This window comes from Eleutherodactylus coqui, chromosome 8 (assembly GCF_035609145.1).
Source record: "Eleutherodactylus coqui strain aEleCoq1 chromosome 8, aEleCoq1.hap1, whole genome shotgun sequence".
NCBI lineage: Eukaryota > Metazoa > Chordata > Amphibia > Anura > Eleutherodactylidae > Eleutherodactylus > Eleutherodactylus coqui.
Window position 1 is genome coordinate 129,258,483 of NC_089844.1, and position 13,209 is coordinate 129,271,691.

Sequence of the window (13,209 nt, forward strand, 5' to 3'; positions counted from 1 at the left end):
CCCAGGGACACTTTGGTGTGCGCTGTGGGGGGGGAGGGGGGGCGGTTGGGCAGCATGTAACCCAGGAGAAGTGGCAGTGGAGTGTCATGCAGGCAGTGATTGTGCTTTGTTGGAGGTAGTGTGGTGCTTAGCAAAGGTATGCCTTGCTAATGAGGGCTTTTCAGAAGTAAAAGTTGTTGGGAGGGGGGGGGGGGCCCACTCTTGCCGGTATTGTGGCTTAATAGTGGGACCTGTGAACTTGAGATGCAGCCCAACATGTAGCCCCTCGCCTGCCCTATCCGTCACTGTGTCATTCCCATCACTTTCCTGAATTGCCCAGATTTTCACACATGAAAACCTTAGCGAGCATCGGCGAAATACAAAAATGTTCTGGTCGCCCATTGACTTCAATGGGGTTCGTTGTTCGAAACGAACCCTCGAGCATCACGGGAAGTTCGTTCCGAATAACGAACACCCGAACATTTTGGTGTTCGCTCATCTCTAGTAAACATGTATATATTTGTTTTTCTTTATTTTTTTTAGGTGCTTTCATTTACCATGTGGTTTTCCTGGAGCGCTTGGATTTGATGTGATCTTTATTGCAGCTAAGCAGTTCTATGTTACCTCATTAGGATTTTGTGTGTTTATGTTTCTTTCTAGCACTCATCGATGGGTATCCGGGAGAGACAACACATGACAGTACTTAGGTAGGAGCTTTTTACTGCACTTAGTTTTCCTTTAGGTCTATCCACAGTTTATTTATGAGACCGTTAGTGTTTGTTTTCTTCTTTTTTCCTTTCTCTCTTATGGGGTCCCCCTTCTTTCTTCTTTTTCTTTTCCTTCCTTTTTTAATAGGAATGTCAAATTTAACCATTGTATCACTCAATACACAAGGTTTGAAGATACCAGAAAAAAGAACCTTCCTCCTTCGTCTTCTTTGGAAGAAGCATGTGCATACAGCTTTCTTCAAGAGATTGATTTTCACACAGATAACATACCTAAGGTTACTAATGCCCGATTCCCTGATGCCTATCATAGTACATCTCCTGCATCTCCTGACTCCAAGTCTAAAGGAGTTTCAGTCTTAGTGTCAAATGCTATACCTTGGGAGTATCTGAAGACTTGCGGAGATGGAGTGGGTAGATACTTCTTGACCACCATAGCAGCAGTATATCTCCCCAACTTTGGTTAGATTACCTTTTTGGAAAAAGCCCTGGCGGACTTGGAGGAATGTAAAGAGGGCAGCCTAATACTGAGGGGGGGGGGGGGGACTTTATTATCCTTGTTGAGCTTCAGGTTGATTAATTTCATGGTCATACTAATCTTCCCAGATCTACACACCGTAGATTTAATCACATTTTACATGAATATTACTTGACAGACACTTGGAGGATACTAAATCCCACGATTAGAGATTACACACTTTTCTCCTCCCAACCTATACTCCAGCATAGATTACTTATTTTTACATCACTCACAGCTAGCCCAGTTTTCAAAAGTTCAACAGACAATATCTCATTCTTGGACCATGCCCTTATCTCTTAAGTCATTAAATTGCTGATGGTTTATTCTTTCAGAGGTTATTGGTGTCTGAATGAATCGTTTTCACAAGACCCCCAAATGATGACTAAGCTCTTTAAAGCCTTAAAAGAATATTTTGAGCTCAATGTAACCTCAGATATTAACCCCTTTTCTATTTGGGAAGCACATAAATGTTTTATCCTTGAGGTTTGTATTCAGACTGAAGAAAGAAAGGGTGACTGCCCTAATAGCATTGCTCTCTTGTTTTCTTGCTCTAGAGCAGTGGTGGCGAACCTATGGCACACGTGCCAGAGGCGGCTCACAGAGCCCTCCTTGCTGGCACGCGCCGCCGTCTGCCGCTCACCACTTTATGCCGCGGCTCCCCTGCCGGCATTCACTCAGCTGCGTAGCTAGCAGCGCTGATTCCGGCTCACACTGTGACATCAGTGTGCAGCCGGGATCCCCCTTCCCCCTACCAACGTCGGTATTCTTGTATTATGTCGCCACCGGATGTTAGGGGTGGCGCCATAATACATGAATTTGACATGTGGTCATGCCCCCAGCTTGTGATTGGCTGGGGGAGTGTGTGAACTGAACAGAAGAGGAAGCAGAAGCATAGGCAGCATCACAAGAGGCTGGGCCGGCGGCAGCAGCACATGCAGCTCTGGCGGGATGAGGACAGGGAGTGGCAGCAGGACTAGAGTCGCTGGCAGTGGACGCTGAAGGGAGCAGCGGCAGCACCAGGACACTGAGTGCTGGCGGCAGCACCACACCCGATGGTATACATTTAATTTTGCTTGGGATGTGACTGTTCTACCAAGGGCTGCCACCATTGTACTGGGGGCCACCGTGGGGTGTCACTATTGTACTGGGGCCGCCGTGGGGTGTCACTATTGTACTGGGGGCCGCCGTGGGTTGTAACTATTGTACCTGGGGCCGCCGTGGGGTGTAACTATTGTACAGGGGGCTGCCGTAGGGTGTCACTATGGTACTGGGGGCCACCGTGGGGTGTCACTATTGTACCGGGGGCCGATGTGGAGTGTCACTATGGTACCGGGGGCCGCCATGGGGGTGTCACTATGGTACCAGGGGCCCCAATTGGGTGTCACTATGGTACCGGGGGCCCCAATGGGGTGTCACTATGGTACTGGGGTTGCCATGAGGGTTTCACTATTGTACTGGGGGCCGCTGTGGGGAGGGGGTCACTATTGTACTGGGGGGGCACTGTGGGGAGGGGGTCACTATTGTACCGGGGGGACGCTGTGGGGAGGGGGTCACTATCATCGCTGGAGGGGGGGGCACTATTACCGCTGGTGTATGTTTACATGGGGCAGAAATGGGCAGGGCTGTTTTAAAATAGATCAGGTGCAGATTCTGACTGCTTTTTGGATGTGGAAACACTGCAGAATTTTTCACAGAAATTTCTGCTGAGGACATTCTGCAGTATTTCCGCACCAAAAAAACAGTCAAAATCTGCACGCTGTCTATTTTAAAGCAGCCCTGTCCTTGTAAAATCATTTGCATGATAAGCCCCACCCCCTGACATGTTGGCACTTTGCAGTAAATAAGTGGGTTTTGGGTTGCAATTTGGATACTCGGTCTTTAAAAGGTTCGCCATCACTGCTCTAGAACAAAAACATAAGTTATCATTGGAGAGAAATATTGAGCCAGAGCTAATTCAATTAACAGAATTGGTACATTCTCTTTGTCTCACAAAAGCAAAAGTCTCCTTGATAAAATGTAAGAGGAACTTTTTTGAATTCGGTAACAGACCTAGCAAACGTCTGGCTCGTATGATCCGGAAGCAATGAGCACGTATACTCGTTACCTATATCCTGGTACTCAACTTCATCTCTGACACCAGATTACAGAAGCATTTGGAGGCTATTATCAATCCTTATACATTTTTCAGAAGCCCCTATCAGATTCCAAGACAACAATCACTAGAGAAAGCATTTATAATTATCTGGTAACATCTGGAATGGGCCATTTTTCTTGATAGTCTTTATCAGTAATGGAATTACCCATAACTACAGAGGAGCTTTCAGGGGCATTAAAGGATTCTCAGTCAGGAAAAGCTCCCGGACCTTATGGTTTACCTTTGCAGTACTATAAAAATGTTGTGATATCCTATCTTCACACTTTTTGTTGGCATTTAGCTCTCTAACCTCTGGAGGTTCCTTTACCAGGGAATTCACTCAAGGCACATACTACTGTCATCCCCAAAGAAGGAAAAGACCTATCATTGTGTCAAATGTTTGTCTCATATTCCTATTGAACATGGATCTTAAATTGTTCACAAAACTATTGGCAATGAGATTATCCCCTTATATGAATGCGGTCATTCATGGCGATCACATGGAATTCATGCTGTTGAGGGACGCTCGTGATAATACTACCAGAGTTCTAAACCTAATTTACCAAGCCACCAAAACCAAAGTCCCCATGTTTTTGTTATCCAGTGATGCTGATAAAGCATTCAATTGGGTTAATTGGGACTTTATATTTAAAACCCTTAAATATCTGTGTCTAGGTAATAATATGCTAAGCTGGAGATCTGGCCTCTATTTAAATCCATGGGTTTTGGTTAAAGTAAAGGGTCATTTCTCTTCTGCTAATTCATTTTCCATTGGAACACATCAGGGATGTCCTTTATCACCTCTTAGTTTTATTTTATGCCTAGAACCATTTCTGTGCAGAATTCGTTTCCACCCAAACATATGGGGAATATCAGTAGGTGGGGTTATGCATAATGTGGCAGCTTATGCGGATGACCTTCTCTTTTTCTTTACATTCCCACGGATTTCCATGACTAACCTTATCTTGGAGTTACGTCATTATGCTGCTCTTTCCAATTTTAAAATTAACTATCACAACTCTGAGGCACTAAATACCACATTACTAGCATCTTTAGTATAGGACTTGACCAATGCGTTTTCACTTTGTTGGTCTTGAGAAACCATGAAATATTGTTGACCAATGAACTCTCACGACTGTATGCAGTAAACTTTCTTCCTTTAGTACAACTCCTCAAAAAGGACTTAGATTTCTGGACACAGGGATTGTTCCCTGCCTCTTATACTTTTTACAAGCACCACCAATCAACACTGCAAACTCCTTTTTCAGGTCTATCCATTCCATGATAAAAAAAAAAAGTTTATCTGGGAGGGTACACCCGCATGTATTGCTCATCACATACTACTCTGTCCAAAAAATAGGCTTACCAAACATAACTGCTTATTATCAAGCCTCCTATCTTCTTAGGATTGCTGATTGATGCAGACACGCTGGAAATAAAAGATGAATAATGCTCAAACAATCATTTCTTTCTATTCCTTTACAAACACTACCATGGGATTTGGACTATGCAATCTCAGAGGCAAAACTACATCCGACCATAGGCCCAACATTCAAGGTAGCATCTAGAGAATATCCCAGGGCAGATACCTTGCCAACACCATCAATATTATAACTAGAGATGAGCGAGCACCAAAATGCTCGGGTGCTCGTTACTGGAGCCGAATTTTTCGTAATGCTCGAGAGCTCATTTCAAGTAGCTAGCCCCATTGTAGTCAATGGGAGACTCGAGCATTTTTTAAGGTGACCCATGCTCTGCATAGGGGAAGGTGTGGAATTCACCTGAAAACATCAGAAAGTCATGGAACCACCACAGAAATGGATACGTAACAGCAGGGGCAGCATGCAGGACTGCATCTGAGGCTCCCAGGTCACACTATTAAGCCAAATTGTGGGCAAGAGCCTGGTGGTCACCCCCCTAACAATTTAGTTGGGCCAGACCATAATCAGCAAGGCACACGTGCTGGCACATCTTAGCTAAGCACCACACTAGGTGGAACAAAGGCCAATCACCGCCTGCGGGTGACACCACTGCCTCTTCTCCTGTGTTACATGCTGGCATTACTGTCCAATATCCCAAACTGATAATGTACAAATGTGGAGTTGTAGTCCTAAAAAGGACTGTTGGGTTTTTGAAGATGGATCCCTGCCTAAACGCTCCTTCTTACCTACACTAACGCTCTACCTCATTCACAGCAGCTCTGTCCCTCAGCTAATCCAGCCTCTGTGTGAGGCGAGCATCAGGTGGCCTGAGTTTTTATGATCCTAGGTCACCGGATCCAGCCAGCCAATCACTGCTATAGATGTGTACAGGGTTGGCACGTCATAGCAGGAGGTGCCAAAGCCTTCCCTGCATGTTCATTGGCTAAAAAAGCCACTAAGCATGTCGGGAGGACAGGGTGAAATTTTCTCGAACACCACGTGGTGCTCGCTTGAGTAACGAGTACTTTCGAGTATGCTAATGCTCGAACGAGCATGCTCGCTCATCTCTAGTTATAACCTATCTTAGATGACCCAGTTTTTTATCTGGGGTTGGAAAATGGCCCATTCCATTCTTGGATCTTCGACAGTAAGTTTAGAGCTCTGAATTTCATTCAAGTTGGGAGATGGGTATCTGAGTTAACTCTGTCACATATTTCTGAAACACGTTTTATGTTTGTTGCCTCCAGCTGGGAATTTTGATTGAACAAAGACTCAGTTTGAATGCATGTGATCGAAGTCATTATTTAACATGCTCTCTCTGAGATATATAGATTTCTAGTCTCACCAACAAATATGACTGATCTGGCTTTTCTTTTTCGAAATGAGAGAGGGATTTAGGATTGGTATTTTCTGAAGATTAGTTTAGTTAGTTTATATACAGTGGCTCATAAATCATCTATTGCTAGTAATATACAGGTGTGAGTTATGATTTTATCTCGTGGGTACCTGGAGTACCTTCCAGAATACATACCTTATTTCTTTCTATCCCATCCTATATTGGAGATATGGGTGAGAGGAGGGTCCGCTACTGTCCTTTGTTGGCAAACTTTTTGTCAGAGGTATGGCATATATCTTCTAAATTCACAGATTTTTCCTTATCAAAGTCTCCTGCCTTTTTCTTGGTCTACCTCTGCGATATACCCCTATCTTCATACAAACCTTTTGTGATTGGTCATTTAGTTAATGCTGTCAGGGCTAGTATACTGGCCCTTTGGAAACAAACTAATCGACCTACAGTACACCATTGGCTTAAAAGGATTCAGGAGATGATGATTATGGAAGATCTCATTTCTTCTATTAGAGATAACAACAAGCAATTTCTAAAGACTTGGCGTCATTGGATATGTTTCCAAGAGTCTTCTCTTTTGTTATTAGAATATCTGTGAAGAGTCCAACAATACCTTCAGTTTTTAAATAAATTTACTCTTTACTCTTCTTTATTTCTGTTTTTCTTAGTTGAACTTAGATAATAGCGTTTTTTCTGGGATGAGGGTTCCAGGGTGGGGTCCATAGCGTTTCTGCGGGGTGGGAAAGGCTTAGCATAACTGGTCACCATACTGGGGCAGGACATTGACTTAGTCTGGCAGGTGAATTGTGGGGCACACAGGAGGGTGTCGGTTGCTAGTATAAATCTCAGAATGTAGCACAGATGTGGGGTTCAGTGAGCTGCCATTGTGGAGTGCGGAAGCAAGTATGAGAGGTCTGTTAAAGACGTTGGTGAGGTCAGCAAGAGTGAGCTGTGAGAGAGTCCTGGAACCTCCTGCCAGTGGGAGCATAAAGGGCTTCGATCAGTGACCTGTTCTATTATTTAGAGCCTGAAAGACTCATGACCATAAAGACTGTGAGTATATATCAACTGTACTGGTGAGTGTGACCCCCCAAAGCCACACCAGACCTGCTGTGGCCTAAAGAGACTGTAACTTGATTCCATACAGGTGACAAGACAATGTTTGTGTTGCCAAGTTGTAAACACTGTGTGCCAGTTTGCTGCAAAAGAAAAGACTGTTACTTTTTACCACAGCCTGTGGTCTGTCCTTAACTGATCTGCCTAACTTGTATGAATCACTGCTTGATAACTACAGCATGTAGATGGAAAACCGATGAGCATTGTTCAACTTGCTATACCATAGAATAGTGCTTGTTTTGGGCAGTAAATAATCTGTAAAAGGACCTTTAGATAAGCCCAGTAAGTCTCCCAAGCCTACAATAATTTTCATTTATATGCAAAATTGAGGGGTGTAGCTATAGGGTTGTTGGCAGGGCACATGTTGGGTGTAGGCGTTAGGGTGGCACCAACAAGTTGCTCTTCTTTGGCCAGGGTATTGAGCTGCCGGGCTAGGGCAAGGGTAAAAAGGAAGGCCTGGCTATGCTTCAGCCACTCTTAACCTAATCCCTAACTATAACCTGAACTGTATTTCAGTTGTTGAACAGCCGAAAACTTCAGATCTATCTCTTCTGGCTCAGGACATTGGGCAAATCTTCCCTTTTCCATTATGAGCCTGTGTTAGAACAGAGGGAGGTAATTGGTACAGTAACGCTTCATTTTTCTCCTTTTGTCTTCTGTTCCAACCATCTTTCCTGATCATAGGTTGTATTTCGCTCATATTGCTGCTCCACAATGGAGAGAAACTTGATCCCTGGCTGTCAAAAAGAAGCAGGTTTGATGGAATTTCCAGTGGCAGATGGTGGAGAGACGGAGAGAGAATAAGTCTGCCTGGAGGCGTTCGGGAACACAACACCCTGTGACCAACCCAAGGAGACATTCAGCCAAAGGTGCAACACTAACAGCCTTACAATGCAGATGCCTCCTTTGTGTGGAGCAGAACCGAGGCCAAGCCGAGCGAACAGAGAAACATGTGTCCAGGAACAAACATGTCCTATGTTCTAAGTCTTTGTCTGCAACTCTTTAATTTTCGTCCTTCCATCTCCGTCTTTCTCCTCTCGCCGGTATGAAAGCCAATCCTTTTGCTCAGAAAGAAACGCTGCCGTCTGTAAGGGATAAATAGGATTTTATTTCACTTAATATTCACACAAATAAAGAAAAGCAAGTGAATTACCTTTTATTTCTGATAGAATGAGTTGTATCGACTGCCGAGCAAAAAGCAACACAACGTGAGATAGATACTGCTAGGAATGGATGTTTTTGAAACACAATGATGGGATAAAAAGAGGTGCCAAAAAATTGGAGTATACGCAGCGACAAATTTATAATGTGTTCCTGATATTTTTTATACCAAAATCGTCAGCCTACAAGGTTTAGACAAGTTTATAGACTTGGAGGTGGATAAGAGAAGTCATAAAATGCTCCAAATTTATTATAAAAAGGGTGTCAAGTTATTTTGTTGTCAGTCTTTTTTGCTTTATATATACAATGATACCTTGGGTTAGGAGTTTATTTTGTTCCGTGACGGAGCTCTTAACCCAAAACACTCATAAGTCAAATCAATTTTCCCCATTGAAATAAATAGAAAAGCCATTAATCCGTTCCGGATAGTGAAGCTCTCCCACTGATTTCAATAGGGGTGCGTTGACCTATTGAAAGCAATAGGACGCCAGCACCACCGCAGTGATTTTCAGGGAAGGGCTTTAAATATAAGCCCTTCCCTGAAAAATCATCCCTAACTGTAGTAAAAAAATAAAAAAAATGTATACTCACCTGTCTGCCGGGACTCAGGTGTGTCCAGACGCCTCTTGTTCTCACTGCACTGCTCTGAAGCTTTTCAGCAGGTGGGGATTAAAAATGCAGACAGAACAAGCGGCGACTAGATACACCTGAGCTCCGGCAGCGGCGGACAGGCGAGTATATATTTTTTACTACAGCTAGGGATGATTTTTTAGGGAAGGGCTTATATTTAAAGCCCTTCCCCGAAAAACACTGCAGGAGTTGCCGGCAGGCCATTGCTCTCAATGAGGACACCAGCAGCAGCGGCGGCCCCATTAAGAGCATGGCTTGTAACCCAAGTTTTTGCTTTTAAATCACAGCAAAAATTCGGGAGAGAGCCTGCTCTCAAGTCAAAAAGCTTGTAAGCTGAGTCACTCTTAACCCAAGGTATCATTGTATAAGTATTTCGGTATACAAGTGTGATCTGCTATGCCTAACATGCTGAGAGGCGCAGACACCTGACGGAGAAGGAATGCTAATATATGCAGCGTTGGTAAGTGCCAATAATCGGCTTCTAAAATTTTAAGTTAATTTCAGAATTATTTTTGCTCCTGTTGCATGCTGAAGATAATAACGACATGGTGTCTATGTGAACCTTTTTATTGGGTCATATGCAGTGAAGTCTCTTCATATATTGTTTGGACTATACATAAAGCATTTTAAAGGTATTGTTATAGTAGTAGGTTGTATTGGGAGGGCCTGATTTGAATAAGATGCAGCTTTATATTTAGTAAGTAATTGTATGCAGGGTTGGTGATTACCGCGAGGGTCCTGTTGGTCAAACCACCCATGAATTTTTATTTTGTTTATAATAAATATTTTTAATCAAACTACTAAGGACCACTTGTCTGTATGTATGTGTGTGAGTGCTTCTGATGCTCCACCCCTGCTGGTGTCATTGCTCTGCCCCCTGGTGATGCCATTAAAGGTCCTACAACATATATAAAACACAGAATCTGAACGACAAAAGAACAACACAGTTAGGGCTCTTGGAAGGGGAGGACAAAAGTAACACACTGAGAATACAGCTAAGCCATTATTATCTCAGAAGACACAACTCAGCAGTCCTGACAGAAGACAACAACCTACCACCACCACAGAGATCCAGTGGGCCAAAGAACCTGTGGTGATGTCACAGCTGTGGGAGGAGCCAAGCTGTGTGTGTGATGTGTGGGGTGTAGTAGAGCTGTGTGTGTGCATGTACCATGTAGCAGAGCTGTGTGGTGCATTGTACCACCAGAAACACTGGTGCTATAATTTCCTACACAACTTAGCAGTCCTGATGGAACACATTGACCTAACTCCACCACAGAGATCCGGTGGGCTGAAGGACCTGCGGTGATGTCACTGCTGTGGTAGGAGCCAAGCTGTGTTTGTCTTTGTGGTAATCAAGCTACTGTGATTGTGATGTGCCACCAGAAACACTGCTACTATAATGTCCTAATAATTACTAGTATACATATAAATTGAGCTGTCTTGAGCTTGACAGGAGACTTAATATCTGTCTACAAATATCTGAAGGGCTGTCACAGTGCAGAGGGATCAGCCCTATTCTCATTTGCACAAGAAAAGACTAGAAGCAATGAGATGAAACTGAAAGGGAGGAGACAGAGATTAGGTATTAGAAAAAACTTTCTGACGATGACTCTGGAGGTCCCTTCCAACTATACCATTCTAGGATTCTATAAATTGAACACGTAGAGCACCATTTTGCATTTACAATTTATTGCATATGTTGATACGTATATATCTGCACTTGGTGTTATTTTTCTTACATATTTTTATTTTTGGCTGAGCCGCCTCTATTTTTTGGTTTAACATTTGATATATTTGTCTTCAATTTTTATAAAATACCCCTCATTTTGTCCCATTATGTGGTCGTGATTGTCACGCCCTTGTGTTTTTGTCCCTATATTGAAATGAACAGTCAAATCCACATCACAACACAATCATCAAGATTTTCTGCCGCTTTTCTAAAAAGATGAAAAATAACAGAGATTAACATCAAACTGACCTTGTTTTAAGCCCGTACCATGTTTTTAATAGCGGTTGTCCACTGCACTTGGGGAGGAACTAGCGTACCACTCAATAGGTGCAGAAAAACTAAGACATTTGCTCATTTGCCCTTAATGCAAAAAGTACAAACAAGAATAGGATGGCTTTTCAATAGCAACAAATCAGATCATCGCACTCTCAGACCGATGTTTGTTTGTTCCCAGTTATCAGTTCTTAGAGGCTGGTTAGACGATAGCTACACTGAGATGCCAAAAGTTATGGGACTGCAATATGGAAATTGATTATGAAGTGGTGTTACCTCAGGTGACAGCTTGTATGTCCACACCTGTATAAGTTGTGGGGTGTTATCTAGTGAATGAGGTTGAACATTGGCCACCGTGCTCATAGAAAGGCAGCATGAATTATTGAAGCTCAAACAAGGTATGATAATGGAACATTTTGTTTCCAAAATTGTTCAGACATTTAACATTCCTTGATTTATAGAGCCACGTATGTCCTGGGAATATGTAATTAAAGGCATTAGCACCCACATCGGACAGCGCAGTGGTCACACAAGGGTGCTTAATAATTGCGACCAACAGCATTTGCTAGAATTGCCCATGTGAACAAGCAAATTACTTTGGCAGAAATCACATTCACATTCAATGCAGTAGCCCCACATACTTATCCCACAGGTCAGTGCAACATAGTAACATAGTATATTAGGCTGAAAGGAGACAATGTCATCTAGTTCAGCCTGTTTCTATTCCCGCTTGTTGATCCAGAGGAAGGCGGAAAAAAACTCTGAGGCAGAAGCCAATTTAGCCCATGTGAAGGGAAAAATTCCTTCCCAACTCCATAATGGTAGTTAGAATAATCCCTGCATCAACGTTTTGAAAGTTCCCACCTGACTACAAGACTCGGATCAACAACCCCGCTGGTTATTCAGTGTGTATATCCTGTAATATCATAGCGCTTTAGAAGGGCATCCTCTCTTAAACTCCTCTATTGACTTTGCCCTCACCACGTCTTCAGGCAGAAAGTTCCACAGTCTCACTGTTCTGACAGTAAAGAACCAGCTTCTATGTTGATGATGAAACCTTCTTTCCTCCAACCGAAGAGCATGCCTCTTGTTACCGTCGCAGTCCTGGGTATAAACAAATCATGGGAGAGATCCATGTGTTGTCCCCTCATGTATTTATACATAGTTATTTGGTCTTTTTTCCATGGTGAATAATCCTAATTTTGATAGCCTCTCTGGGTATTCCAGTCTTCCCATTCTCTTTATTAATTTGGTTGCCCTTCTTTGAACCCCCTCAAGAACTGTACACAGTATTCCATGTGAGGCCTGACAAGTGCCTTATATAGTGGGAGAATAATGTTCTCATTCCTCGCCCCTATGCCTCTTTTAATGCACCCCAGGACTTTATTTGCTTTTGCAGCAGCTGACTGGCATTGATTGTTCCAGTTAAGTCTACAGGATACTAGAGCCTTCATGACTGCCTGTTTCAAATCTTGTATCCAAGCTAGAAGGAACCTAACAGGGTACTGAGCCTAAATGCTTGCCCATATCACATCTTGTATTGAAGCTAAAGGTGGCCCAACAGGGTATTAAAGCCTCTATGCCTGCCGGTATCACATCTTGTATCCAAGCTAGAGGTAGCCCAACAAGCAACTGGAGACTCCATGCCCGCTCTTATCACATTTTGTATCCAAGCCAGAGACGGTATTACAGGATATTAAAGCCCCTATGATCACCCGTATCACATCTTCCATATAAGATGGAGGCAGTTCAACAGGGTATTAGAGCCTCAATGTCCACTGGATCCCATTTTGTGTCAAAGCTAATGGTGGCCCAACAAAGTACTAGAGCTTCCATGCCTGCCCGTATCACATCCTGTATCCAAGCTAGTGCAGTTCTTTATCTTCTATGGGAGCATAAGACCCACCAGAGCATCTCTGTGAAAAGCACACCACCAGACAAGGCGCGTCATCTGGGATCATGAAATTGTTAACTGGACCCTAGAGGACTGGAAAGATGTGGTGTGGCTTGATGAGCCATGGAAGCAATTGTTTGGGGCTGATGTTAGGGTCTGTATGTGACAGAGACCCCATGAGGCCATTCACTTCAGTTGTCAATACGGCACTGTGCAGGCTGGTGGTGGTTCCATATCGGTGTGGAGTATGTTCTCATGGCAGGGCTTGGGTCTACT

The 13,209-nt window shown here is 43.4% G+C and overlaps 1 long non-coding RNA gene across 1 annotated transcript; it reads left to right on the forward strand.

Moving 5' to 3' along the window:
* Positions 1-2,171: 2,171 nt before the first annotated feature.
* Positions 2,172-8,396, forward strand: LOC136576819 (uncharacterized). Its single transcript, XR_010786410.1, has 2 exons — positions 2,172-2,279; positions 7,928-8,396. It is a non-coding gene; the product is annotated as an uncharacterized lncRNA (long non-coding RNA).
* The last annotated feature ends 4,813 nt before the right edge of the window (positions 8,397-13,209 follow it).